Source organism: Dendrobates tinctorius, unplaced genomic scaffold (genome assembly GCF_039654945.1).
Source record: "Dendrobates tinctorius isolate UK_male_01 unplaced genomic scaffold, ASM3965494v1 ptg000186l, whole genome shotgun sequence".
Taxonomy (NCBI): domain Eukaryota; kingdom Metazoa; phylum Chordata; class Amphibia; order Anura; family Dendrobatidae; genus Dendrobates; species Dendrobates tinctorius.
Genome location: NW_027361853.1, coordinates 715,994 through 742,115, shown reverse-complemented (window position 1 = coordinate 742,115; position 26,122 = coordinate 715,994). Strand labels below are relative to the sequence as shown.

Sequence of the window (26,122 nt, the reverse complement as noted above, 5' to 3'; positions counted from 1 at the left end):
GAAACAATTATCCATCTTCCATCCTTAACACATGTTACATTTGAAATCATTTCATGAAGATTCACAGGACATCTGTACTAGTGTGCCAATAGTTTATAATTCGCCTCCTACATCTTAAGGCTGATAAAGCCAACATGGGTCATTTTAATTACTTCAAGATTACAGTATCGAAAAAAAGGCATTTTCAGATCCATTTATACAATTACACTAAGTCTATAATAGTGCTGTATTACTCAGGAAATTCAGTGCCATATGCAGAATTATACTCAAGGAGTTTGTTATAAACTGCTTTGAAGCCATATCTTGAGAAAGGATCAGTCAAGAAACAGTCTATATCCTTCAACAACCTTTCTTTTATGTAAATAAGAAAAAGATGGCATGCACACTCCTAATGCAACAAAATAGAAAGCAAATTCTCCTAAATCTCTGAAAAATACTGGTTTAAAATGTACAAACGTAACTCAAATCAGACTGGAACATTAGGAGCAGGAACAGTGTGCACATGTGGCCACACATACACAATAGGATTTGAAAGACACTTGCCGACTCCGAAAGAAAAAGGGAGGCTCTGGAAAATGCAAGTCACACGGCGTCTTTTAAATTATACTGCTGCAATTCTCTTCACTCCTGAGCACTGTCAGGACTTTTCTTGACAGCACCTGAAAGTTTAGACTAGTGCTGATGTGGGACGAAGTGAGCATTTGCACATCTGAGGTCTGTATTGAGATTTGTTGAAAAGTATTCCAAATTTTGAGTTGTGAATGCTAAAAGGGGAGTTGTATGTAAGAACTCTTCTCCATTAGAATTGAGCATTGTTAATAACATCATGACCCCACATATGTGCGGAGACGTGTGATCGGCCTGCATTGTGTGCATATCTTCATTAGAATAGGATAGGCAGGTGGCCGCTGACTCGTCATCACTCACCTCCAATGAAGAAGTGAGCAGATCTGCAAAACCCCTCTAATTCTAGTGAATCTTCTAATAGATGCCAAAGCTAGAGAAAGGTCTGTCACCACCGTGACAAATCCACACTGATTCCATCACATTCTAGGGAAAGCATCATGCCAGGAGTGGAGATGAAATAGTTTCAAATTCTATTAGTTCAGACACACTAGTATCTCAATGGATAGTAGTGGACACTGCTATTGTCACCCCAACCTACAAATGGTTGGCACCTACCAAACAGATTTTTTTTTTTCTGTTTTCCAAGACCAATAACTTATTTTTCCATAGACATAACTTTTACTTTGCATGCAGATTTGAAAGCCATAATTTATGTACTGATAAATGGGAAATAAAGTAACACTAGTTTATTTTTTGTCCTACGTTCCACTGTACAAATTTATTTTAAGTTTAGTTTTTACAACATTTGTTGTGTGGAAAGTGACATCTAAGGCTGGTTTCACACTTGCGTTGTGCAGAGCTGCGTATTTCCTCCGTTAAGCCCTGCCCACTGCCGCACCTCTTCCATTCAGCTCCACCTACGTCTGCATGCGTCCTGCATACCCATCTTTAACATTGGGTATGCAGGCCATACGGATGTATGCAGATGTATCGTTTTGATGCTGCGCCGAATGCAACATATTGCATTTTGTTGTGGCCGGGGGGGGGGGGCGCGCGTGTTGTGAGTTCATTCTCTGGTTCACCAGTTATGAGTTCTCCTTCCAGACTCCCTCTCGTGGTAACAGGAGGTAGTGAGGCTGATTTGATCGGTGGAAATCTGCCACCTCAGAGTGAGGACGACGATTGGACCTCAGGAGTCTCAGATTGGATTTAAGACAGCCGACGCCCTATTCAGTTGCTGGTGATTCTGTCTGGCTTGTCAGCTCTTGGTTTTCAGCTCTGTTCCAGTCATCTAAAGCTAAGTTTTTCTGCTAATGTTCACACTTGATTTTGTTGGTCTATTCAGTTTTTGGTGTGGTCAGCCAGGCCCGGCTGGGGGCTGTGCTGAATTTCCACTCTTATTTATCAGTATTTTGCCAATTTGCTTTTTGTCCCTTACTAGTTTGGTCTCTTTTTGCTCTGTCTGAATATTGGGAGAAGTCTAGTGACTTCAGGGTTAATTTTGCTATCAGAAGTGTTGGACATTATTTTTGTAGGGTTTTTTGCAGGTTGCAGACAGTGTCTTTCTCCCTCACCCATGACAGCACCACGGAGAGAGGGGATCCGCCCTTCAGGGACAGGAACCTACAGATAAAAAGGGCGGTACCTCTCCTCCGCCTTCAGTTGGGTTCCTGTCCCTGACGGAGGGACCCACAGGACGGTACCTTTCGTGTGTCCAGGATCCGGGGCCGGCCTGACCGGTGGTGGCAGCGGGAAGGCCCCTGCCTCGGGAAGGTGCGGTGCCCGAAGCCGCCACTGCTGGGGCCCATGCGGGCTGCCGGGTGAGCGGGCGGGAGTGACGCCGGAGCCGCCGCTCCGGAGAGGAAGTCGGGGCTCGTGGGGACCCGGTAAACATGCGGGCGGCGCCGGGTTACAGAGGTGTACCAAGATGGCGGCCGCCCCGGAAGTAGAAGCCGGCTTCCGGGTCCCTAGAACCGGCGCATGCGCAGGAGCGCTCTCCCGGGGACCGCGGTGCAGGATGGGAGCGGTGACGCCAGCCGGGAAATTTTAAAATGGTGGCTGCACAAGCGCTCCAGGCTGGAGGTGATCCTGAAGGGGATAGTGACCAGCAACAGGAGCAGCAAGCCAGGCAGCAGCTTTAGCAGCAGCAGCACCACCACCACAATCATCGTCAAAAGAACGCAGTACAGATGGTCGTTCCAGTAGTCACTCCACGCAGCATAGCACGTCAGCTGCAAGGAGCAAATCGCCACCAGGAGTGCAGCCTATTCAGGACCTGACTCCATCTCCCGAATCGATACCTGCAGCCGCATACCTTTGGGTGAGTGATCTTCGTGAATGTTCACCATTGTATTAAAAGTTCCATTTCCCTTACTAGGGAAAGAAGGGGAAAAGAAAAGGGGTGCCCCACTTGTGCTAGTCCCCTACCTATTTCTTGAGAGAGTGGTTCTACACCTCAGAGCCAGCTGCCACCTTCACCATCTCACTCTGCTGCGGACACCAGGCAGCCAGAGTTCAACACCAGTTTCAGCAGTGGCTTCAAGCCAGCTGGTAACTCCACCAGGTTTCTGCAGTGGCTTCACAAGACGCTATCACCAACACCTGCCTAGACCATGTGACCCCATGGGAAAAGGGAATGGTCAAATGATCAGGGGCCAAAAACTGCTATAACCCCAGTGACCACCGGGGGCAAAAGCCAAAGCAAAGAAAACATCGAGTGCGAAAAAAAAAAAAAAAAAAAAAACGGAACCATGTACAAAAGAAATCCTCTGTTAGGAAACTCCGGATTTGGCCTCTGACCTAAAAGCTGCGATTAAATTGGAGGTCAGAGTGCCCTTATATCCCTTAAGCATAGGGACAAATCAAAAAAAAAAAAAAGAAAGACACAATAGTGATTTCCCAGTCAGATTCCTCGACATCGGGAGAAATCACGTCAAAACCCTCAGATTCCAGTTCCTCATCCTCAGACGAGGAAACAGAGGGGCGTCACTGCTTCCCCCTAGACGAGGTGGACAAACTAGTGAAAGCGGTAACGTCTACCATGGGGGTGCTGGACCCTAGGCCGGATAAAACAGTCCAGGACATAATGTTCGGGGGACTGGGCCAGAAAAGGCGCGGAGAGTGTTCCCGCTAAATGAAAATGTGCGGGGTCTAATCAAAAAGAATGGGATAAACCGGACAGGAAAAACACCACGGTCCCTTCCCTTAAAAGGAAATATCCCTGTGAGGAAAGGGGCCCGAAGCTCGATGTAGCTGTCGCAAAGGCCTCAAAAAAAAAAAAAAAAAAATTTTGCCCTCCCCTTTGAGGACATGGGCACCCTCAGGGGTCCCCTAGATAAAAAGGCAGATACCTTTCTTAAAGGTGCATGGCAGTTAGCTGGAGGTAACCTCAGGCCAGCCATAGCGGGACGCCAAGCGATAAAATCCTAGACTCTATCCCAGTAATAAGGGGAGCGGCTGCCTTCCTAGCGGACTCATCCGCAGACTCAGTCTGGTTATCGTCCAAAGCAGCAGCACTCTCAAATGCAGCTAAGAGGCCCTTTCGGAATAGAAAGTTTCTTTTGCGGAGACCACCGAGAGAGCAAAGTGGGCTGACAAGAGAAGAGATAGAGGGTTCTTCCTCGGCAACTTGTCCTGAGACAAAAAGCCCTCTAGGTGACAGTTTGCTCAGGGTGGGGGGAAGGTTAACCCTTTTTTCTCCCAGCCTGGAAAAGAATATCAAACAACCCATGGACAGTAAACCCCCTAATCCAGGAGGGCCTAAGGATAAACTTCTCTCCCTCCCGCCTCAAAAGTATGTAATGACTCCGCTAAGATCCAGTATGCAAGAGCAGAAAGCCCTAGGAAACGAAGTCCTAAGCCTGGTAGAAAAAGGAGCCCTCCAGGAGGTTCCCCTGCAGGGAAGGGGCAAGGGGTTTTACTCCCCTCTTTTTCCTGGTGACCAAGCCAGGCGGCAGGTTTCAGACAATTATAAATTTAAAAAAAAAATTTTTTTGGAGTCAATCAGGTCCACCACCAATCTCGGTGTTGGATCTCAGCGACGCCTATTATCACATCCCCATTCACAAAAACTCCAGGAAATATCTCAGGTTAGCTGTCTCGATAAAGGGCGAGATAAGAGAACTCCAGTATAGAGCCTTGCCATTCGGAATATCTGTAGCTCCACGGGCAGAGATGATGGCCCATATAAGGGAGCAAGACATAATATTAATCCCGTATCTGGACTATTTTTTAATAGCAACCAGCTTGGTTCAAAAACGCTGGGAACAGGGGGACAGAGTGATGGGCACTCTGCAAGGCCTGGGCTGGCTCCTGAATCTAAAAAATCAAGATCAGAGCCCAGCAGAGTACGGGAATTCTTGGGTCTAATATTGGACTCAAACATTCAAGAGTGCCGCCTCCCAGACCGCAAGAAGGAGAAAATCGCTCAAATTGTAACAAGAGCCATCCAAAATCCCTCCATGACATTAAGAAAAGCGATGTCACGACTAGGTTCTCGCTCCGCCTGCCTGCCAGCAGTCCAATGGGCTCAGTTACACACGAGAGTTCTACAGTGGGATGTACTAGCCAACTAGTCTGCAGTAGGGGGACACCTAGAGGGTCGTATTACCCTAAATTCAAAAACTACTCATTCCCTAACCTGGTGGAAAAGCCAAGACAACCCTTCCAAAGGGATCCCCTGGGTAACAAAAAATAACACACATAGCTACCACATATGCCAGTCCCACAGGGTGGGGAGCACACATGAACAACGAAGTGGCCCAGGGTACGTGGGGAGTTCAAGAATTAGAAGCCTCCTCGAACCAGTGAGAGCTCTTAGCAGTGGGCTACGCATTAGTACACTTCTTACCCCTGCTCCGGGGTCATCATGTCCGCATATTTCGGACAATCGAGTCACAATAGCATATATAAATCATCAGGGGGGAACCAGGTCCCGAGCCCTAATGGAAACATTCTCCAGAGTCCTCAAATTAGCAGAGGCAAACCTGCTATCTCTGTCACCACTACACATCCGGGGCACGGAGAATCAAAGGGCAGACTTTCTAAGTCGCTCCCAATTATGACAAGGGGAATGGGTCCTAAAGCGATCCGTTTTTCGGCAGATTGTAAAAATGTGGGGGGACCCGGGCATAGATCTGTTTGCCGACTTCAGAAACAAAAAGTGGAAACTTTCTGCTCCATAGACCCCAGGGGGAATCCTCTAGCTCTGGACGCCTTCATACTCCCATGGACATGGGGCCTAACATATGCCTTTCCCCCGATCATGCTGATCCCAGCAGTGTTAAGAAAAGTCAGGGAGGATGGGGCAGGAAAGATTTTAATAGCCCCCTTCTGGCCCAAAAGAACCTGGTTCTCCTGGCTAAGAATATTCTCTCTAACCGACCCATGGATCCTCCCAGATCTCCTGGACCTGCTATCGCAGGGGCCAGTGTTACACCCTCAGGCAGGGAGATTCCATTTAACAGCATGGAATTTGAGAGGGCACTGATGAGAGACAGAGGAATTTCAGAGAACCTGATAACTACACTACAAAAAAAAAAAAAGAGAAAAAATTCTTACCCACTTCGGAGGTAAAGGTTCAGGATGAGGTTCACATTGACAAAATCCTAGAATTTCTACAAAAGGGCCTAGAACAGGGTCTAGCGGTCAACACATTAAAGGTACAAGTAGAGGCCTTGGGCACCTTTATAACCATAATGTGGTAGGTAATCCCTGGGTGACAGATTACTAAGGCCGTATCCAGATCCGGGCCGATAGCTAATCAAAGATTACAATCATGGGATCTAAATCTTGTACTATCCACGCTAACAGGCCCTCCATTCGAACCTATTCACTCAGCATCCCTAAGAATCCTGTCGTTAAAAACAGTGCTTCTTTTGGCGCTAACATCAGCTCGCAGAGTGAGCGATATGCAAGCTTTATCAGTAGGGCCACCTTTCACAAAGATTCTAGATGATAGGGTCATTTTAAAGCCTGACCTGGCATATCTACCCAAAGTGTCATCACACTTCTATAAGTCCCAAGAGGTAGTCCTTCCTTCATTCTGCCCAAATCCTAAAAAGAAGGGAGAAGACAAATTCCACACCTTAGACGTGATGAGGTGCCTAGTGCAGTATCTAGAGGCCACCAAGAAATGTAGGAAGGAAGGCTCTCTCCTTGTGTGTTTTCAGGGACCTTGGAAGGGACTCAAAGCATCTAAGAGTACCCTGGAAAGGTGCATAAGGGATGCGATTGCCCTGGCATATTCATCCAGTGAAAATACCATTCCGGAAGGGTTGAGAGCCCATTCCACAGGAGTGATGGTGACCTCATGGGCTGAAAGATCTGAGGTATCAATAGAAAAAATCTGTAAGGCGGCCACCTGGTCATCACCTTTGACCTTTTTTAGGCACTATAGATTAGATCTAGCCTCTACGTCTGACCTGACCTTCGGGAGTAGGGTCCTTCAGGCGGTGGTCCCTCCCTAAGCTACCAATCTCTGTAATTCTCTCCGTGGTGCTGTCATGGGTGAGGGAGAATAGCTTAGTTACTCACCGATAACGGTGTTTCTCAGAACCCATGACAGCACCCGCTTATTCCCCTCCCCTTCACGAGTGTGGTGGGCACGTTTTACTGTTAGTAGAGTGTTTCCGTTTAGACACGGTGCTTCTGATAATAAGCAATATTATAATGTTATGCATATATTTCTGTTGTCTAACTAACCTGGAGACCCTCTGATGCTCTGTAACCAACTGAAGGCGGAGGAGAGGTACCGCCCTTTTTATCTGTAGGTTCCTGTCCCTGAAGGGCGGATCCCCTCTCTCCGTGGTGCTGTCATGGGTTCTGAGAAACACCGTTATCGGTGAGTAACTAAGCTATTCCTTTCTAGTTAGTTTGGGCCCCATCATTTTCTCAGCCTATTTTCCTGCCTGTGTTTGTGCCTTCATCTTGTTTCACCGTCAATACATGTGTGGGGGCTATCTATTCCTTTGGGGCAGTTAGTTTTCCCATTTTCATGCTTCATGCTTATTTAGTCCTATGACTGTGACGAAGCGTCTAGGAACATCGTAGGTACGCTCCACGGCTGCTGCTAGTTGTGTGGTAGGATCAGGGATCTGCAATCTGCATAGTTTACCAACCTCTCTGGTTTTCTGTGACTTAGCTTGTTTTGCTTTTTTTTCTCCTCTGTGACCCATTCATAACAGGCACGTCAAAACTACACATACGGATGCTTCAGCATAGATGCGCATGGACTGCATACCCAATGTTAAAGATGGGTACGCAGGATGCATGCAGACACAGGCGGAGCTGAATGAAAGAGGTGCGGCAGTGGGCGGGGCTTAACGGAGGAAGTACTAAGCCCTCCACAGCTCTGCCCAATGCAAGTGTTTAACCAGCCCTAAATATATTCTGCAAGTCAATACCACTATGGAGATGCCAATATTTTTATTTTTAGATTTTACTGCTTGTTGCAAAGTATTGTCAGGGCTCATATAGACATCCGTGCTAATCTTTAATCACTGTTTGGATACCACGTTACAGTATGATCATTTTTGGTACCGTTCTTAAGATGTACTGTGCTAGAGCCATTTATGGCTTATAAGGGTGTGACAGCCGCATGCCATGGCATTCATGCTTCTCTTGGATTTTCATAGAATCATAGAATCGTAGAGTTGGAAGGGACCTCCTGGGCCATCTGGTCCAACCCCCTGCTCAAAGCAGGATTCGCTAAATCATCCCAGTTAGATGTCTGTCCAGCCTCTGTTTGAAGACTTCCATTGAAGGAGAACTCACCACTTCTCGTGGCAGCCTGTTCCACTCATTGATCACTCTGTCAAAAAGTTTTTTCTAATATCTAATCTGTGTCTCCTCCCATTCAGCTTCATCCCATTGCTTCTAGTCTTTCCTTGTGCAAATGAGAATAAAGTTGATCCTTCTACAATGTGACAGCCCTTTAGATATTTGTAGACAGCTATTAAGTCTCCTCTGTCTTCTCTTTTGCAAACTAAACATTCCCAAATCCTGCAACCTTTCCTCATAAGACAGGGTTTGCAGACCGGTCACCATTCTGGTCGCTCTTTTCTGAACTTGCTCCAGTTTGTTGATGTCTTTTTTAAAATGTGGTGCCCAAAATTGGACACAATATTCCAGATGAGGTCTGACCAAAGAGGAGTAGAGGGAAATAATGACTTCACGTGATCTAGACTGTATGCTTCTGTTAATACATCCTAGAATTGCATTTGCCTTTTTTGCTGCTGCATCACACTGTTGACTCATATTCAGTCTGCGATCTATTAGTATACCCAAGTCTTTTTCACATGTGCTGTCACTTAGCCCTATTCCTCCCATTCTATATATGCTTTTTTCATTTTTATTGCCCAGATGTATTACTTTGCATTTCTCCCTGTTAAAAACCATTCTGTTAGTTGCTGCCCACTTCTCCAGTTTATTTAAATCTTTTTAAATCCTCTCTCTCTCTTCTCTAGTATTAGCTATCCCTCCTAGCTTTGTGTCATCAGCAAATTTAATCAGTTTACCCTCAATTCCTTCATCTAAATCGTTGATAAAGATGTTGAACAATACAGGGCCCAGGACAGAGCCCTGTGGTACCCCACTTGAGACATTCTTCCAACTGGATGTGCAGCCATTTACGACCACTCTTTGGGTCCGATCACTAAGCCAGTTATGAATCCACCTAACAGTTGCCTTGTCCATTCCATACTTAGTCATTTTTTCAATAAGGATTGTATGAGAGACTTTGTCAAATGCTTTGCTGAAGTCAAGATATACTATATCTACAGCATTTCCTTGATCCACCCAATCAGTAATACCATCATAGAAGGAAATTAAATTAGTCTGACATGACTTATTAGTTACAAACCCATGCTGACTCTGTTTAATCACTTCATTCTTATCCAGGTATTGACATACATGTTGTTTAATAATTTGTTCAAAGATCTTTCCTGGTATAGAAGTCAGACTCACCGGCCTATAGTTGCCTGGGTCCACCTTCTTCCCCTTTTTGAAGATAGGAACAACATTTGCTCTTCTCCAGTCTTCTGGCACTTCTCCTGTTCTCCAAGAATTTTCAAAGATTATGCAGAGGGGTTCAAAAATTTCTTCTGCTATCTCCTTCAGTACTCTGGGGTGTAATTCATCTGGACCTGGAGACTTGAATACATTTAGGTAAGCTAAGTGTTTCCTCACTATCTTTCTGTTTATAGATATCCTGGATTCTTCTATTCCCTTAATAGGACAGTGAAGAACAGTTGATGTTACATTTCCTTTCTGAGAGAAAACAGATGCAAAATAGGAATTTAAAAGTTCAGCCTTCTCAACATCCTGTCTTACCATTTCATCATTTTCATCCTGTAAAAATCCTATAGCATCTTTGACTTTTCTTTTACTTTTGACATATCCCCAAAATCCTTTATTATTGCTTTTGACATCTCTTGCAAGCCTCAATTCATTTTCAGCTTTAGCTAATCTGATTTGTGCCTTGCAGGTTCTGCAGACAGCATTATATTCTTCTTTAGAAATGCCTCCTTCTTTCCATTTTATAAACATTTTTTGCTTCCTTTTTAGCATGTGCTTAAGTTCTGTGTTCATCCATCCTGGTTTCCTTAAATGCTTCCTATTCTTCCCTCTTTTCGGAATTGTTAACAACTGTGCTTTGAGAATTTCATTTTTCAAGATTTCCCATCCTTCCTGGACATTTTTGTCTTTAAGGATATCCAGCCATTGGATCCCTCCAATTCTCTTTCTGAATCCCTTAAAATCTGCCTTTCTGAAATCTAACCTTGACGTCTGAGTCTTCACAGGTCTTCCGCCTCTAGTTATCCAAAATTCTAAAATAGCATGGTCGCTACCTCCTAGGGTCCCAGCCACTTTTACCTCCTCAACCATTTCCTCCCTGTTTATAAGGATTAGATCCAAGGTAGCAGTTCCCCTTGTTTTCTCCTTTACCTTTTGGAAGATAAAGTTGTCAGCAAGAGAGGATAAGAATTTCCTTGACCTGTTAGTTTTGCCTGAGAGAGATTCCCAACAAATGTCTGGATAGTTGAAATCTCCCATGACAACTATGTCATATTTTTTGGAGAACTTGGCCATTTGATGCATAAAGAGTTCATCCATATCTTCAGCTTGCACAGGCGGCCTGTAGTAAATGCCTACAATGGTGTCCTTTCTATTGTTCTGTCCTTGTATTCTTACCCAAACAGTTTCCACAGAACTCCCAGTCTCTGAAGCTTCAATCTCTGTGGAGATATATGCATTTCTAACATACAATGCGACACCCCCTCCTCGTTTATCAAGTCTGTTTCTTGCAAATAAGTTGTATCCTTCTAGTCTTGTATTCCAATCATGTGTATTGTCCCACCAAGTTTCAGTGATTCCAATGACATCATATTTCTTTTCCTGTGTTAGTAGTTCCAATTCTCCTTGTTTGTTGCCCATGCTTTGTGCATTAGTATAGAAACATTTTAGTTTGTGATTGGTTTCTCTTTCTCCAATATTTTTTTTAATTAGATTCTTTCGTCTTTGTTCTTCCTTTCCACTTCTAATAGCAGAGTTCTCAGTAGCATTTGTCAGGTGTATGGCTTTTTCTGGTCTTTTGCTTCCCTTCCCATGTTGTTCTAGTTTAAAGCTCTCCTTACAAGTGTAGCAAGGCGACTTCCAAATACCTGCTTTCCAGTCTTCGTAAGGTGCACCCCATCTCTAGCAAGTAGTCCATCGTATAAGTAGTTCACTCCGTGATCCAGAAATCCAAATCGTTGCTGACGGCACCATCGACGTAGCCAGTTGTTCACCTGCAGAATCTTATTCCACCTCCTTGTTCCATGGCCATCCACTGGGAGGATGGAAGAGAAGACCACCTGCACTCCCAGTTCTTTCACTTTCTTGCCTAAGTCTTCAAAGTCTCTGCAGATGGTTTCCAGGTCGTTTCTTGCGGTGTCATTTGTCCCCACATGTAGTAGCAGGAATGGGTAGTCATCTGTAGGTCTGAAGAGTCCTGATATCCTGTCAGACACATCTTTAATTTTTGCACCTGGAAGACAGCACATTTCTCTTGAAGTTATATCCGGTCTGCAGATAGCGGCCTCTGTTCCTCTCAACAGGGAATCCCCCATGACCACCACTCTCCGTTTCTTCTTCACAACATTTTTCTTTCTCCATCCAGGAGGACTCTGAAGGCATACAAGGTTGCTGTTTGTTGGCAAAGTCTTATCCTGATGTATTTCTTCATCGTTTTCCTGCGTGAGAGCCTGGTACTGGTTTCTGAGCAGTATGGGTGCTGATTTGCTCTGAGCAGCCTTTTTTCACATGTTAGCAGCTTAGCCATGTGGAGCTTGAGGACATACATTCACTATAAATTTTGATTGCTGAATACCAACCAGCCATACTAATGAACTTAAGTTCATTAAATGTGCAAAATCATGCATAACCTATGAACATATGTTTATAATTACCGTATTTTTCGGACTATAAGACGCACCCCAATTTTCAGAAGGAAAATAGGAAAAAAAATAATGTGTCAAATGGGGGTCCATCTTACAGTCCGAATTCAGCTTACCTGGGAAGGGATCAGTCACAGGTGGAGGAGTGGTCACAGGGGTCATTCAGTGCTCCAGGCTCGTGCGGTGGCGGCAGGTTGGTTGTGCTGGAGCAGCTGGGCTGTGCTGGGGCAGCTGGGCAGCTCCGCCGGCATTTCCTCCAAGCCCAGAGGCCTCCGCACATCCCTTGCTGGCTGCCGCCATGTTGCGGTGGCCTCCGGGAAGATGGCCACCGGTCCATGGACGGCGCATGCGCAGGTTCAGATCTCGTCCCGAGATCTCGTTGCCGAGATTTGAATCTCATCCCCCGAGATCTCGTCACCCGAGATCTCGGGATGAGATCTGAACCTGCACATGTGACTTTCCTGGACCAGCGGCTGTGTTCCCGGAGGCCACCGCAACATGGCGGCGGCCAGCAAGGGATGTAGGGGGGCCTCTGGGCTGGGAGGAAATGCCGGCGGAGCCGCCGCCCCTGCACCGGAGCACAGAGAGCCACTACCCCTGCACCGTAGCACAGCCCGCTGCCACCACCGCACTACAGAGCCCCAGCGGCACCCGCACCAGCCTCGGAGGTTAGTACATTGCGACCATAAGATGCATCCCCTACTTCCCCCCAAAATTTTGGGGGAAAAAAGTGCGTCTTATGGTCCGACAAATGTATTCTTTTACAAATAAGTGAATGTGCCCTTGTCATGAGGAATAGGGACCGCTACATTATCGCTAGACCGCGACATCATCAAAGGTCTCGCAAGGCATTATTGGGAACGGAAGCATTGCTAAGGCCCGGGAAGGCTGCGCGGGATGCCGGAAGGTGAATATAACCCGATTTTTTTTATTCTTTTTTTTACAAGGATATGGTACCCAGGGCCTGGAGGACAGTCTCCTCTCCTCCACACCATCCGCACATGAGCCGCTCACTTTGTGCATGGTGGGCATAGCCACATGCGGGAAGTAAGCGAATCTCATGCATTCCTATGGGTGCGAAATCACAGCAATTCTTTTCAGAATTGCGGCGATTCTGCAAAAAGAATGAGCATGCTGCGTTTTTTCCACGATGCGATTCCACCACGGAAAAAAATCGCAGCACTAGCACAGCATGTGCAGAATTCCATAGGAATGCACGTAGTGCGTTCTGTATGTGTTTAAGAGTTTTTGCGACAAAAATGCTTAAAAATCGCAACGTGTGTACACAGCCTAAAGATTGCCTTTTCCAGACGGCATGTTTCAGCTCTTTCCAATGATGTTCTATAGGATTTAGGTCAGTGCTCATAGAAGGCCACTTCAGAATAGTCCAATGTTTTCCTCTTAGCCATTCTTGGGTCATTATCCTGTTGCAAGACCCATGACATGCGACTGAGACCAATCTTTCTGACACTGGGCAGCACATTTCTCTCTAGAATCCCTTGATAGTCTTAACATTCCATTATACCCTGCACAGATTCTAGACATCCTCTGCCAGAAGCAGCCCCAGAACATAACAGAGCCTCCTCGATGTTTCGCAGTCAGGACAGTGTTCTTTTCTTGATATGCTTCATTTTTCCATCTGTGAACATAGAGCTGGGAAAGCACATCTCTCCATATGACATTCTCCCAGAAGCTTTGTGGCTTGTCAACATGTAGTTTGGCAAATTCCAGTCTGGCTTTTCTATGATTTTTTTTTTTTTCAACAATGTTGTCCTCCTTGGTCGTCTCCCGTGAAATCCACTTTGACTCATACAACGATGGATGGTGCAATCTGACACGGATGTTCCTTGAGCATGAAGTTCACTTTTAATCTGTTTAGAAGTTTTTCTGGGCCCTTTTGTTACTGTTCGTATTATCCGTCTTTGATTTGTCAATTTTCCTCCTACGGCCATGTCCAGTGAGGTTGGCTACAGTCCCATGGAGCTTAAATTTCTGAATAATATGTACAACTGTAGTCACAGGAACATCAAGCTGCTTGGAGATGGTCTTATAACTTTTACCTTTAACAGGTTTGTCTATAATTTTCTTTCTAATGTCCTGAGACAACTCTTTCCTTCGCTTTCTCTGAACCATGTTGAGTGTGATACTCACTGTGCTGTTTGGTGACATGGTGTGTATCTGTAGCCCACTCACTGATTCCAAGATTGTAGACACCTGTGATGCTAATTAGTCGACACCTTGATTTAACATGTCCCTTTTGTCACATTATTTTCAGGGGTACTATCATTTATGTCCAGGCCTCTTTCAGGATTTTTTTTTTTTTTTTAATTCTGAGGAAGCATGGTTGAAAAGCAAATGTCTTACTTTCATTTGTTAGTTTTCATAGATTGATTTATTACTTTTGTCAGATTAAAGTTATTTCTGTGACCCTTGTGTGTTTTTCTGTCATTAAACGAGGGCTACCAACAATTTTGACCACTTGTGTATATACACATACACACACACTCTCAGGATGAGTGCACACGGTGCGGATTGTGCCGTGGATTATTCCGCACAGATTTGCAGGTAAATCCGCAGGTAAAATGACCTGCGCTTTACCTGTGGATTTCCCCTGCGTTTTGACACCTGTACAATGGAACAGGTGTCAAACCTCTGCGGAATCCGCAGAAAGAATTGACATGCTGCGGATTTAAAACCGCAGCAAATCCGCACGGAAAAATCTGTAGCATGTGCACTGCGGTTTTTAAAATCCATTGATTATCATTGTACTGTACATTGCTTGCGGAACTGCAGCATATCCGCAGAGGCAAATCCGCACCGTGTGCACATACCCTCAGATTATTTATTTTGCCTGTTTTTACCTTTGGAATTTTAAAGCTTAAATGCAAAATTAGAAGAAAATGGGAATTCAGAGTTGCTAGGCTTCCTTTAAAGAAAAACCTTTGATTGACCTTCAGAAAAGCCTACGTAATCAGTCTGGTGTTTACTTAAATTCCTAAATTTCTTACATTGTAGAGACATTAAGTCATGTTCTAATGCAATATGAGGAAGTGGGTAGTGTAACAATATATTGGTCTAGACTCCAGCATAATCCTGGTACACAACCTTTCAATAATTAGAATAATTTAACAATGAACACTGACAAGAACATGACATCATTTCTAGATCTTGCTTTCAAAGTTATATTTTAATACTTCTATTAAGGGAACTTATGTCCAGAAACACTATATACCTCAGATTACCCCCATGCCGATAATTTCTGTAAACCGCAGTGGAATTAATGGCGTGATAAGGGAGAAAAATAAATACCTGCACGTACATGGAATTCCTGGATTTTACAGGTTCTCTTCAAATATATCTATACAGATAACTACAGGCTTTGCGAAAGCATCAAACATTATACCAAAAAAGGTTTCAGAACTATATGATTGAAAGAAGACCATCCTGGTTTTGGAGAAAAGGGTTGTTCACCTCTTTGAAAAACCATTTTTTTGAACACCATTTCCCAGCGTAAGATGAATAATAAAATATTTAGCCCCTGCACCAATGCTACTTCAACAGTGTCAGCATCGGGTCTCCTGAGGCTCAAGCGAGGTGGTTATACATGAGCACTGCAGCCAATCAGTAGTCGCTAAAATTCTTCAGTTCTCACTCTTCCTTTGGATGAACCTTGGATGTCCAAGTGTGAACGGCAGCACATAAGCGTGTGCTGTTGCGCACTGCAGCTTATGTCTTACAATGTTATATGAGCCTTGGGAGACTGGCACAAACATTGCTAGCACAGAAATGGAAGCAAGTATCTTATTTATAATTTACACTAGGGAACAGTATTGAAAGGGAACCTGTCAGCTGTTTCAGCCGCAATAAGATGCGTCCGCTGCCTTTCAGGGCTTATCTACAGCATTCTATAATGCTGTAGATAAGCCCCTGATCCGACCTGCAAGTGAAGAAAAATAAGCTTTATTATACTCAATTGCTGCGGGCGGACCGGTGCAGTATGGTCCAATGGGTGTCGCAGGTCTGGCACCTCCCATCTTCTTGCGATGCCGCTCTCCTGTTGCTTCATCGCTCCCTGGCATCGCGCTCCTGCACAGGTGTACTTCTCTGCCCTATTGAGGGCAGAGCAATGTACTGCAGTGCTCAGGTGTCAGGAAAGGTCAAAGAGGCCCAGTGCCTGCGCACTGCATTATTTTGCTCTGCCCTCAAAAAGGCAGATAAGTACACCTGCGCAGGAGCATGATGCTGGGGAGCGATGAAGAAGCAGCAGGGTGGCATCTCAAGAAGATGGGAGGCGCCGGACCCAGATTTGCGACACCCATCAGACCGGACTGGACCACGCACCCCCCCAGGTGAGTATAATAAAACTCATTTTTCTTATCTTGCAGGTTGGATCTCGGGGGCTTATGTATAGCATTATATAATGCTGTAGATAAGCCCTGAAAGGCAGTGGCCGCATCTTATAGCGGCCAAAATGGTTGACAGGTTCGCTTTAAGGTTTTGGGTTTTTTTTGCACAGATTGATGTGGATGAGAAGGCTTCATTGATCTAAGCTGGAGAAGTGGCTGTTTGTGTGGCACCCTAGAGTCCAGTTGCCACAGTGACATTGGCTTCCTCTAAGGGGAGATGTCATGCCTGGAGGCAGAAGGAGGGTCCCCATGCCAGGTAACAGTGTATATGACAATTCCTGCTGCAGGCCAGAAAGGGGAGCTTTCTTATAAATTCTGGCCAGCAGGTAGGGTTAGTGAGTCAGTAAGAAGACAGCTGCGAGAGATGTCATGGAAACGAGAGCAGTTGGAGCTCATGACAAGACAGTTAGAATTGGTCTGTGGAGAGGGAAGAGACAGGAGCAGAGACAAGGGTCTCTGGGGAACTAAAATTGTGTATAGCTGATCCCAGAGCAAAGCGCTGATAATAGACACCAGAGTCCTTGGCTGGGCAGGAGCTTATGCCTTGACAGCCGAATCTGGAGTGCAGGGGACTGCAAGTTCCTTGGCCACACTGAACACCTGAAGGCACGGGAGCAGACTGTGAACAAGACAGTGCCCATGATATAGGCTCACGCTGTCAGCCATACAAGTTAGCAATCATCATGCAGGAGAGGGCCGCAGCTTAGCTACAAGCAGCAGGGACCTGAAAACAGAGCGCAGAAGGAAGGTCCCCACTCCCACCTGGCAGGATGGGTCCCCTGAATGCCTCCAGGCAAGCCGGACTCAATCCATCATCTGTATGTAGTACCCCAGATTGCATTTACGTTCAAGTAAAAGGTAAAGAAAACCACACCTCTGTGTCCTTCACTTTTCCTCTGCACCCCAACTTTCACCACCATCTGAACAATCAAATATATTTGCCCTGGGGCCCCGCTCTACCCGTGGGGAGCTGAACCATCTTTACTGCATCACCAACAGCTCCAGTGGACCAAAACCGCAGCGTCACGATTAAAGACCACATAACTTTACTCTTTTTTTACTGGATGCCCAGGGACATGGTTCGGGTCACTGCCACCATGACATCCCCTTTAAAGAACCTGACCGGCCCAGTACCGAGTAACTTAAGGCCCGTGGGGTGCGCTCCATTTGCATGAAAAGCCCCAGTAGAGAAGGGCAGAAACATGAAGAATGTTGTGCATTAAAGAGGTCACTGTCATATGCTAAAAGAAATGGCTTTAGATACTTTGTAAAAATAGAAGCGCTCCACTGATTTTGCCACTCTTCCTTTTTGTACTGCATCGTTCCATTGCAGACATTCTCATTTATTGCTTCCAAAGCGAAGTATGTGAAATCTCTGCTTGTAGCTCAACTGGCTGTTTCTTCAGAGTTTTCTTTCGGGGTTTGTGCTTTCACCCCATGGCAGCATCTGAGACTGACAGATCAGCTTCTGAGCAGTTATAGGCAGTGTCTGGGAGGGAGGGGTAAAAGTACACGAATCAGAGAAGACTGAAAATCATCTATTTCCTAAAATGGAGCAATGTAACACAAAACTGAAGAACTGAAGAATTGGAGTGGCTCTGGGAATTTTAAAAGGTATTACAATTTTTTTGAGCAAGTGAAAGGTCTTCCTAAAAGTAGCACATTAAGTAGTATAGGCAATGATGTTTAATCATATTTCTTTGAATACCAATACAGTCACTAACTATTCTATTATGTCTTTCACATTGTAGGTCATTCAACTATGGCAGACCGGCACAAGTTTAGGCAGGACATTGGGCAGCAGAGTTCCAGTAGGCGCTCTTGTTTGTTTTATTTTTTTTTTAACCACCTCCCTGCCTTACAAGAAATAGAACTTTAATTTGGTTGACATTAGTTTTTTTTTTTTATACTAGTTTGGTATCTATACAAAGTTCAGATCTTAAATTACTCACTTTTATTTTCCCCAAAAACTAACTAAATAACAGCAATTCTGCCAATATGTTTTTTCTTTTATAGCAGATTCACTCTGTTAAACGTGTGGTCCAGGATTAGAAAAAAAACAAAAAAAACATGGCTGTTTTCTTTCAGAAACATCACCCCTACCTATGGGTTGTGTGCAATGTTGGACTGGGTTGGCAAAGGCCCATCAGTAAAATTGATTTTTGGGGCCCATTGTTCAGCTACATAAAAAAATAACCCAACCCTAGTACACAAATTTACTTTTATGTAATATTAGCTTGACTAGCTTGTTTAATGAATGATTAGATTACGATATACCTTTTTCAGCAAATTGTGAATCAAGTGCAATCGCACAACTCATTAGTACTATTTCATAGGGGCCTACCGGAGGATTTTCCTGTGGGTCAGTCCAAGCTCGATTGCGATGATTAGAGCTCAGCCGCTACCATGCACAATGTTGCAACACCTGACCTAACCCATGGTCAGAGGTGGTGCTTTTTCAGGAAGTAGCCAGTTTTTTCCTGGATCACACCTTTAAGTTGATTACTGAGCATGCACCCGACAATGGCCATAAATGCAATGTAAATAGCCTTAGTTGTATTTTTACTTGCATCAAACACTGAATAATCCTGTAATTATGAAATCCAGAAACCACTTTTTTCTGCTTATACTATTTTTCTAGATTTAAATTCACCAAACAATATAGGCTTGTCAGATTGCCAAAGTTGTAAAGCTTTGCTCCCAACTTACATAATTAGTAATGTTTAAAAAAGAAAAAAAGCCAACTTCAACCAAGGGATAGAAGAGAATATGGATGACTATCTGCATGTCGCTCACACAGGGTCAACATGCAAAACAAGAATTTAAAAAAAAAAATCATTGTAGGATCTTTGATTCATCTTAGTCATGCCCGAAAGTGGTGATACCCTTGAAATTGTTCCTGAAAATGAAGTATTTCTCCCAGAAGATGGAGTTTAAACGAGCATCACATGCTTGAAACAAAAATTTCAACCTCCACCCTGTTTTAACCTTCCTGACCTGGCCAGTTTTCAATTCTGACTAGTGTCACTAAGTTTATAACTTAGAATCACTCGGATATGTTGAAATGTTCCAGAGACTATTTTTTGTGACACATTGTACTTCATGGTAGCATTAAATTTTCGTTTATATGATTTGAGTTTACTTCTGAAAATATAAAAACATTTTAATAGAAACTTTTGCAAGTTTTAAGCTCTGAATTTTCATGCCCTTAAACCAAATAGTTATACTACACAAAATGGTTATAAAATAGACATGTGGGAAGTGTGATTTATTATCTGCATCATTTTTTAAACAATTTTTTGTTAGGAAGTTAGAAGGGTAAAGTGATCAGTAACTTCAGTTTTCCAACAACATTTATAAGACCCAGTTTTTGCAGGGACCACTTCATATTTGAAGTGACAGAGGGTCGCAAACCATGCCTATCGCTGCCTGTGTCAAATGCCTGCAGGTTGGCATGACAACCTGGGGTCTGCAGGAGACCCATATGGTTGTCATTGCCGGATAGCTATGATCGCCGATCTATGGTCGGCACTCATACTAAGTGAGAAGCCCTGCTGAGTAGCACAGGCATCGGAACATCGTAGCTTCCAGTCTCCCATAGAGACTATTAAAGCAAGTAAAAACTAAAAATATAAAAGGGTAAAAATATTAAAAAAACAAAAGTTTAAATCACCCCCATTTGCCCCATTCAAAATAAATTAAAAAAAAAAACACAGAATTTAGCACTGCAGCGCTCATAATCACCCAATCAATATGTAAAAAGAATATGATCGATAAACTGTGTAACGCAAAATAAAAAAAAGTCGATTACTTTTTTTGGTCGCCGCAACATTGCACTAAAATACAATAAATCAAAAAGATTTATCACCTTTTGGAGGTAGAAACAAAACAGCTCGGCATGCAAAAAATAAGGCCTCACACAGCCCCAGATCCCAAAAAATGGAGACGCTACGAGTCTCGAAAATTGCTCTTTTTTTTTTTTTCTCTTCTTAAAGTGGTAAAAAAATCCAAAGCTTAATAAAAAAAACAGACTATATATGTTTGGTGTCTAGGAACTCGTAATGACCTGAGGAATCTTAATGGCAGGTCAGTTTTAGCATTTAGTGAACATGGCAAAAAAAAAAAAAAAAATTGTACAGTTACATTTTTGGAATTTCACTGCACTTTGAATATTTTTCCCATTTTCCAGTACATTTAGCAAAACCAATTATGTCGTTCAATAGTACAACTTGTCCCGCAACAAACAAGCCCTCACATGGCCAGATTGACAGAAAAATAAAAAATATAGCTCTAGGAAGAAGGGGAGCAAGGAACATATGCAAAAACAGAAATACCCCTGGGCCTTAAGGATGCCATGTCACACTGCCAGAACCCCAAGGTGCCAGAACAGCAGAACCCTCTATAAGCGACCCCATTTTACAAACTACACCCCTCAATGAATCCATCTAGGGGTGCAGTAATCATATTTACTCCACAGATGTGTCACAGAATTTAACATTGGGAGTTGAAGAATGAATAATTACATTTTTACAACTAAAATGTTTTTAGCCCCAAGTTTTTCATTTGTATTAGAGCTAATATGACCTCAGTTTGTTGTACAATTTCTCCTGAGTGCACAAATACCCTAAATGTAATTGGAAATTACTTTTCAAGCACAGTGCAAAGCTCAGAAGGGTAGGAGTGCCTTAGTGCAGATTTTGTTGTTGTGGTTTACGTGTGCCATAACCCACTGGGACAGCCCCTGAGGTGTCAGAACAGCAGAATCCCCATAAGTGACCCCATTTTACAAACTACACATCTCAATAAATTAAAGGTGCAGTGATCATATTGACAATTTTATACCATTGCGCAGTGAAAATAAAATTAACCTTTTTTTACCACAAAAAATTTGTTTTAGCCCCAAATTTTACATTTTCACAAGGGACAATGGGTAAAAATGGCAGCAAGGTTTGTCTCACAATTTCTGCAGAATCTGGCAATACCCGATATGTGGCTATACAGTACTGCTTAGCCACATGGTGAGACTCAGGAGGGAAGGAGCACTTTTTCATTCTTGGAGAACAAATTTTCATAATATACACTGCTCAAAAAAAATATAAAGGGAACACTAAAATACCAAATCCTAGATATCTCAATTAAATATTCCAGTTGCAAATTTTTATTCATTGCATAGGGGAATGTGTTCAGAACGATAAATCATAACAATTATCAATGTAAATCAAAATAAATATCCCATGGAGGTCTGGGTTTGGAATGATACAATCAAAGTGGAAAATCAAACTACAGGCTGATCCAGCTTCAGTGGAAATGCCTCATGACAAGGAAAAGATGCTCCGTATTGTGTGTGGCCTCCACGTGCCTGTATGACCTCCCTACTGTAGAGCGCCTGGGCATGCTCCTGATGAGGCAGCAGATGGTCTCCTGGGGGGGGGCGATCTCCTCCCAGACCTGGACTAAAGCATCAGCCAACTCCTGGACAGTCTGTGGTGCAACGTGATGTTGGTGGATGGAGAAAGACATGATGTCCCAGATGTGCTCATCGAATTCAGGTCTGGGGAACGGGTGGGCCAGTCCGTAGCTTCAATGCCTTCATCTTGCAGGAACTGCTGACACACTCCAGCCACATGAGGTCTGGCATTGTCCTGCATTAGGAGTAATCCAGGGCCAACAGCACCAGCATATGGTCTCACAAGGGGTCTGAGGATCTCATCTCGATACCTAATGGCAGTCGGGCTACCTCTGGCGAGCACATGGAGGGCTGTGCGGTCATCCAAAGAAATGCCACCCCACACCATTACTGACCCACTGCCAAACGGTCATGCTGAAGGATGTTGCAGGCAGCAGATCACTCTCCACAGCATCTCCATACTCTGTCTTATGTGCTCAGTGTGAACCTGCTCTCATCTGTGAAGATTACATGGCACCAGTGGCGAATTTGCCAATCCTGGTGTTATGTGACAAATGCCAAGCGTCCTGCATGGTGTTGGGCTGTGAGAACAACCCCCATCTGTGGACGTCGGGCCCTCAGCCCATTCTCATGGAGTCGGTTTCTAACCGTTTGCTCAGACACATGCACATTTGTGGCCTGCTGGAGGTCATTTTGCAGAGCTCTGGCAGTGCTCCTCCTGTTCCTCCTTGCACAAAGGCAGAGGTAGCGGTCCTGCTGCTGGGTTGTTGCCCTCCTAGGGCCCCCTCCACGTCTCCTGGTAGCGCCTCCAGCCTCTGGACACTACACTGACAGACACAGCAAACTTTGCCACAGCTCACATTGATATGCCATCCTGGATGAGCTGCACTACCTAAGCCACTTGTATGAGTTGTAGAGTCTGTCTCATGCTACCACGAGTGTGAAAGCACAACCAACATTCAAAAGTGACCAAAACATCAGCAAGAAAGCATTGGTACTGAGTTGTGGTCTGTGGTCCCTACCTGCAGAACCACTCCTTTATTGAGGGTGTCTTGATAATTGCCAATAATTTCCATCTGTTGTCTATTCCATTTGCACAACAGCATGTGAAATTGATTGTCAATCAGTGTTGCTTCCTAAGTGGACAGTTTGATTTCACAGACGTTTGATTTACTTGGAGTTATATTCTGTTGTTTAAGTGCGCCCTTTATTTTTTGAGCAGTGTAGTTTGTGGAAGAGCAAAACCCATCAAGTGACCTCATTTTTGAGATTACACCTCCTGCTGGGAATTTACCTACAGGTGTAGTGATGATTTTGACTGCATGGGTAATTTCCAAAAACAATTGGATGTTGTTTAGTTAAAGCGAACCTGTCACCTGTTTTGGCCGCTATATGATGCTGCCACCGCCTTTCAAGGCTTATCTACAGCATTCTATAAGGCCGTTTTCACACGTCCAGATATTTCCGGAAATGGAAAACAAAGTACCGTAGATACAGTGCATTGCGAAAGTATTTGGTTCCCTGGAACTATTCAACCTTCTCCCACATATCATGCTTCAAAACAATGATAACAAATGTAAATTTTTGGTGAAGAATCAACAAGTGGGACCCAATTGTGAAGTTGAATGAAATTTATTGGTTATTTTAAATTTTTGTGGAAAATCAAAAACTGAAAAGTGGGGCGTGCAATATTATTTGGCCCCTTTACTTTCAGTGCAGCAAACTCACTCCAGAAGTTCATTGTGGATCTCTTAATGATCCAATGTTGTCCTAAATGACTAATGATGATAAATATAATCCACCTGCGTGTAATCAAGTTTCCGTATAAATGCACCTACTCTGATAGTCTCAGGGTTCTGTTTGAAGCATAGAGAGCATCATGAAGACCAAGGAACACAACAGGCAGGTCTGTGATACTGTGGTGGAGAAGCTTAAAGTCGGATTTGGATATGAAATGATTTCTAAAACTTTAAACATCCCAAGGAGCACTGTGCAAGTGATCATATTGAAATGGAAGGAGTATCATACCACTGCAAATGTACCAAGACCCAGCTGTCCCTCTAAACCAGTGATTACAGCGCTCCTAGCAAGTGAGCCTTTCTGCTACATAGAGCACGACTGCAGCCCTGCTCTATGTAGCACAAGCGATCGTACGATCGCAGTTTCTAGTCTCCCATGGAGACTATTGAAGCAGTTCAAATCACCCCCGATTCACCCCATTCAAAATAAAAACAAATAAAAAAACATTTAGTACCGCTGCGTTCAAAAATCGCCCGATCTATATATTAAAAGAATTAGTCCGCTCGTTAAGTGGCATAATGAGAAAAAAAAAGTTACTTTTTTGGTCTCTGCAACATTGCAATAAAATGCAACAGGCAATCAAAAGATATCTATACCACGTCAGATTGGCGCGCAAAAAAAAAAAAACCCTCGCCCAGCCCCTCAAAAATGGCAATTTTTTTTTTTTTTTAAGTGGTGAAAAAAAATCCAAAGAGAACTTGGACATCTTTGGTATCTACAAACTTGTAATGACCTGGGGAATCATAATGGCAGGTCAGTTTTAGCATTTAATGAACATGGTCAAAAAAAAATTTTTTTTCAAAAAACCATTGTGGAATTTCACTTTTTTGCAGTTTCACAGCACTTTGAATTTTTCCCTGTTTTCCAGTACATGATATGGTAAAATCAATGGTGCCGTTCAAAAGAAAAACTCATCCCACATAAAACAAGCCCTCACATGGCCATATTGATGAACAACTAAAAAAAGTTGGGGCTTTTGGAAGAAGGGGAGCAAAAAAAGGAAAATGGCCTGGATGTGAAGGGGTTAAAGAGATCACTGAAATACAATCAAATTCATAAAGAGGAGCACACTACTTAATGAATTCATCTTCTCAAAATCAGCCCTATAGAATTTAAATGACTTACTTTGTGCTCCCATGCCCAGTGTCACTCTTGTCAGACAAGCACAAGGACATTATCTATCTTAGGCCTCTTTCACACATCCGGTTTGTGCCGTCAGGCACAATCCGGCATGTGTGTAAAAAAACGGATCCGTTTTTTTTTTACCGCCGGATGCGTTTTTTTGTCATTGAGAAGCACATGCGCCGGATCGCGCCGCATGTGCTTCCGTTTGTTCCGGTTTTTACCGGATCCGGCTGAATTCCTCTGTCCGGCGGCCGGACAGGACGGGTGCTGCAGCGTTTTTTTGTCCGGCGAAAAAAGCCGGACATGGCCGGATGCGGCCCTCCCGACTCTGTGGGACAATGTTACGCTATGGCACATTCCGGCCGCCGGATCAGGCTTCTACCTGATCCGGCCACCGCATGCACGGTTTTACCCTGTGCGCATGCCCGGATATCTCTCTCTCTCTTTCATACCCCGTTCTCTCTCTCTTTCATGTTCACAGATTTACCAGTGGAAAAGCCAAACTTCACATGCCACAAATGCAAGCTTGTGACCCTGTTGGAGGAAAAGTTGCAAAATCTCGGAGAGGTTAGCTACGTTGAAGATCATTAAGGAAGGTGAAGAGTTCTTGGACAGAGCAGAATTATCTCTTCATGTTACAGAAAGAGAAGAAATTCGAAGTGCACCTGAAGAAACAGAGGAATGGAGACATGTGACCCAGAGAAGCAGGAGGATCAGGAGGCAGTCAGCACCCATACTGCTCAGAAACCAGTACCAGGCTCTCACGCAGGAAAACGATGAAGAAATACATCAGGATAAGACTTTGCCAACAAACAGCAACCTTGTACGCCTTCAGAGTCCTCCTGGATGGAGAAAGAAAAATGTTGTGAAGAAACGGAGAGTGGTGGTCATGGGGGATTCCCTGTTGAGAGGAACAGAGGCCGCTATCTGCTGACCGGATATAACTTCAAGAGAAATGTGCTGTCTTCCAGGTGCAAAAATTAAAGATGTGTCTGACAGGATATCAGGACTCTTCAGACCTACAGATGACTACCCATTCCTGCTACTACATGTGGGGACAAATGACACCGTAAGAAACGACCTGGAAACCATCTGCAGAGACTTTGAAGACTTAGGCAAGAAAGTGAAAGAACTGGGAGCGCAGGTGGTCTTCTCTTCCATCCTCCCAGTGGATGGCCATGGAACAAGGAGGTGGAATAAGATTCTGCAGGTGAACAACTGGCTACGTCGATGGTGCCGTCAGCAACGATTTGGATTTCTGGATCACGGAGTGAACTACTTATACGATGGACTACTTGCTAGAGATGGGGTGCACCTTACGAAGACTGGAAAGCAGGTATTTGGAAGTCACCTTGCTACACTTGTAAGGAGAGCTTTAAACT

At 44.1% G+C, this 26,122-nt stretch overlaps 1 protein-coding gene and 1 long non-coding RNA gene across 2 annotated transcripts in view; one reads left to right on the top strand and one right to left on the bottom strand.

The window, feature by feature from the left end:
- The window catches only part of GREM1 (gremlin 1, DAN family BMP antagonist), a 134,414-nt gene that overhangs the window by 27,168 nt on the left and 81,124 nt on the right, over positions 1-26,122 (bottom strand). The window lies entirely within an intron of this gene.
- Positions 2,123-6,082, top strand: LOC141055528 (uncharacterized). The gene is made up of 2 exons (XR_012221484.1): positions 2,123-3,090; positions 3,131-6,082. It is a non-coding gene; the product is annotated as an uncharacterized lncRNA (long non-coding RNA).